This window comes from Arachis ipaensis, chromosome B08 (genome assembly GCF_000816755.2).
Source record: "Arachis ipaensis cultivar K30076 chromosome B08, Araip1.1, whole genome shotgun sequence".
NCBI classification, from domain to species: Eukaryota; Viridiplantae; Streptophyta; class Magnoliopsida; order Fabales; family Fabaceae; genus Arachis; species Arachis ipaensis.
The window spans coordinates 7,720,441-7,725,090 of NC_029792.2; positions in this window are offsets into that span (position 1 = coordinate 7,720,441).

Genomic DNA, 4,650 nt, shown 5'->3' on the forward strand with positions numbered 1-4,650 from the left:
TTTGCTGATTATGAATTTTGTTTATTGTTAATTATTGTTGCTGTGATGATGTTGGTTTATTAGGGTTCTGTTTCCCTTTTTTTTATGTAGTGATGGGGATTTGGATTTTATCATTGACATATATCATGATAACAAGTTTCATGATACAGGGCATGGGCTAGAATATTTGGGGGAAAGGGTGTTGGAAGACCTGCATTTTGAGCTCGATGAATGGATTTTGCAAGAAATAGTTAGTGAGATAAAGAAGTTAGGGTACAAAGGGTATGCTAAGATATGGTACTATGAACCAGGATGTCAATTGAACTCAGGTCTTAGAAAGTTGATGAGTGATGGAGATGCCATGAGAATGGATAGGTCATTAGTGTCACAGACTGTTAAGAATTGCTTGGTGTATGTTGTTGATGGCTGCAGAAAAGGTAATGGTATTGAGATATCTTCGAATGATAAGGATTATGTACCAACTGAAGCTGAGTACAGTGGCAGTGGTTTAATAGAAGCAGAGTTGAAGGTGAATCAGATCCATCTAGTGAGGAGGATAGATTTGATGATAGTGCTGATGATAGAGATCACGAGGATCATTTTAGTTTTGATGTTGAAGATGAAAATGATGGAGAAGCTTCAAATGCTTTTGGGGGGTTCCATGGCCCATTAAATCAAGATGGCAATAGTCAAGCTACTGGTGTTGATACTGCTGTTCATGATGTTGTTGTTGGTGAGGATGTTGAAGTTGAAAATTTTTCTGAAAGTTACGAACTGAAGATATTGATAGCTATGAGGGAGATTCGGATGATATGATTAAGAAGAAAAGATACCCCAAATATATTGAGGCTGAGATGTGCAGGGACTATGAGTTTAAGGTGGGATTGGAGTTCAAGTTACTCACTCAGTTTAAAGATGCTATTAGAGAGCATGCTTTGTTGAATAGAAGATATTTAGGTATATCAAAAATGATAAGGTTAGATGTAGAGTGCATTGCAGAGGGAAGTGTAGGTGAATGGAATTTACATTCAAAGTTGGTGGTTCCAATTACTTTTGACTGAAGACCCTAAATGAAAAGCACACTTGTGGACAAAATTACAGTGGTAGGTTGATGAGCGGATAATTTATACGCTTTTTGGCATTGTTTTTAGTATGTTTTTAGTATATTCTAGTTAGTTTTTATCATGTTTTTATTAGTTTTTAAATAAAAATCACATTTCTGGAATTTACTATTAGTTTGTGTGTTTTTCTGTGATTTTAGGTATTTTCTGGCTGAAATTGAGGGACCTCAGCAAAAATCTGATTCAGAGGCTGAAAAAGGACTGCAGATGCTGTTGGATTCTGACCTCCCTGCACTCGAAGTGGATTTTATGGAGCTAAAGAAGCCCAATTGGCGCGCTCTCAATTGCGTTGGAAATTAGACATCCTGGGCTTTTCAGCAATATATAATAGTCCATACTTTGCCCGAGATTTCATGGCCCAAATTGGCATTCTAAGTCAGCATAGAAATTCTGGCGTCAAAACGCCAGAACTGGTATAAAAGCTGGAATTAAACGCCCAAACTGGCACAAAAGCTGGCGTTTAACTCCAAGAAAAGTCTCTTCATGTGAAAGCTTCAATGCTCAGCCCAAGCACACACCAAGTGGGCCCAGAAGTGGATTTCTGCACCATTTACTCATTTTTGTAAACCCTAGGCTACTAGTTTTCTATAAATAGGACCTTTTGCTATTGTATTTTTATCTTTCAATTAATCTTTAATCATGTTTTGATGATTGAACCCTCTTCGGGAGGCTGGCCATTCGGCTATGCCTAGACCTTTTGTTCTTATGTATTTTCAACGGTGGAGTTTCTACACCCCATAGATTAAGGTGTGGAGCTCTGCTGTTCCTCATGAATTAATGCAAGGTACTATTGTTTTTCTATTCAACTCAAGCCTATTTCTTCTCTAAGATATTCACTCGCACTTCAACCTGACAAATGTGATGATCTGTGACACTCATCATCATTCTCACCTATGAATGCGTGCCTGACAACCACCTCCGTTCTACCTTCGATTGAGTGTGTATCTCTTAGCCTCATGGTTCATGATGCATGGTTGCCTCGCCTGACAACCGAGCCTTCCTTCCATGAGATCAGAGTCTTCGTGGTATAGCGAGAATCAATTGGCAGCATTCTTGAGATTCGGAAAGTCTAAACCTTGTCTGTGGTATTCCGAGTAGGATCTGAAAAGGGATGACTGTGACGAGCTTCAAACTCGCGAGTGTTGGGCGTAGTGACAGATGCAAAAGGATCAATGGATCCTATTCCAACATGATCGAGAACCAACAACTGATTAGCCGTGCGGTGACAGCGCATTTGGACCATTTTCACTGAGAGAACGGGAGGTAGCCATTGACAACAGTGAAACCCAACATAAGCTTGCCATGGAAAGGAGTATGAGTGATTGGAAGAAGGCAATAGAAAAGCAGAGATTCAGAAGGAACAAAGCATCTTCATACGCTTATCTGAAATTCTCACCAATGAATTACATAAGTATCTCTATCCTATTTTATATTTTATTCATCTTTTAATTATCAATTCTCCATAACCATTTGAATCCACCTGACTGAGATTTACAAGATGACCATAGCTTGCTTCAAGCCGACAGTCTCCGTGGGATCGACCCTTACTCACGTAAGGTTTATTACATGGATGACCCAGTGCACTTGCTGGTTAGTTGTGCGGAGTTGTGACAAAGAGTTGAGATTACAATTGTGCGTACCAAGTTGTTGGCGCCATTGATGATCACAATTTTGTGCACCAAGTTTTTGGCGCCGTTGCCGGGGATTGTTCGAGTTTGGACAACTGACGATTCATCTTGTTGCTCAGATTAGGTAATTTGATTTTATGTTTAAGCTTTTTACTTTTTATTTTTCGAAAAATTTCAAAAAAAAAATATTTCTATTTTGTTCTTCATAGTTTTTAAGAATGAATTCTAGAGTTTTATGATGATTTGTTGAAGTCTGGCTGGCTGTGAAGCCATGTCTAATCTTTTGGACCGAGGTTTCAACTTATCATCACAAGGGCTCGTTGATTTCTATCAATCTTGCTGGTGAACGTAATGATCTGCTAAAGCTTGCTGGCCATTGGCCATGTCTAGTGTTTTGGACCGAAGCTTTCACTGAAAGCTTGGCTGGCTAGTAAGCCATGTCTAATTCCTGGACCGGAGTTTTAGACTAGCATTGCATGATTCCTGGAATTCTTGTTAAAATTTTTGAAATCCTTATTTTTATTTTTCCAAATTAATTTTCGAAAAATTGCAAAAAAAAATAATAAAATCATAAAACCAAAAATAATTTGTGTTTCTTGTTTAAGTCTAGTGTCAATTTTTAAGTTTGGTGTCCTGTATGTTTTATTTAATTCCCTACATTTTTTGAATGTATGAATTTTGTTCTTCATTAATCTTCAAGATGTTCTTGATGATTCCCTTGCTCTAATCTTTAAATTCTCTTATTTTGTGTGTTTAGTTGTTTCTCATATGCATTCTCAATTTGTTAGTGTTTCTAATATGAAAATTTTTAAGTTTGGTGTCTTGCATACATTGTTTGTTTAATCTTAGTTTTCCATGATTAGTTGTAGTTTGATTGTTTCTCATCATTAAAAATTCAAAAAAAAAAATTTTCAAAATTATGTATTTTCAAGTCAATAATATAGAGAATTGAAGATTCAGAACATACAGCAGAGGAATTACACAGAAAAAGCTGGGCGTTCAAAACACCCAGTGAGGAAGGAAAACTGGCGTTTAAACGCCAACCAGGCTGGGTGTTAAACGCCCAAAAAGGTAGTATTTTTGGGCGTTAAACACCAGAATGGATACCATTCTAGGCGTTTAACGCCAGGATGGCACAAGAGGTAAGATTTTGTTTTTAATTCAAATCTCTTTCAAATTTTCATAATTTTTCAAAATCAAATCTTTTCAAATCATATCTTTTCAAAATCAATTTCTTTCCATTTTCTATTTTTTTTTACTATTTTCGAAAATCCTTGCTACAATTAATGATTTAATTCAAAATTTTCAAGTTGTTACTTGCCTATTAAGAAAGGATCAAATTTTAAATTCTAGAATCATATCTTTTAATTTCTTGTTAGTCAAGTAATCAACTTTAATTTTAAAACTTTCTTTTCTTAATTTGATTCTCAATCATATCTTCTCAATCACATCTTTTTCAAAATAATTTTCAATCATATCTTTTTGATTTCTAATTTCAAAATCTTTTTCAAAAATCACTTAACTACTTTCTCAATTCTAATTTTCAAAAATCATCAATCAATTTTTCAAAATTTCTTTTAATTATTTCAAAATCTTTTTAATTTGTTTTCGAAAATTCTTCCCCTCTTCTCACATCCTTCTATTTAAGGACTAACACTCCTCCACTATCAGCAATTTGGACTCTCTCTTGATAAGTTCGAATTTTCTCCTCTCTACCTCCTTCTTCCATTCATCTTTTCCTCTGACACCTCAAGGAATCTCTATACTGTGACATAGAGGATTCCATACTTTCTTGTTCTCTTCTCTTTCATATGAGCAGGAGCAAGGACAAAGGCATTCTTGTTAAAGCTGATCCTGAACCTGAAAGGACCTTGAAGAGAAAGCTAAGAGAAGCTAAAGCACAACTCTCTGGAGAGGACTTG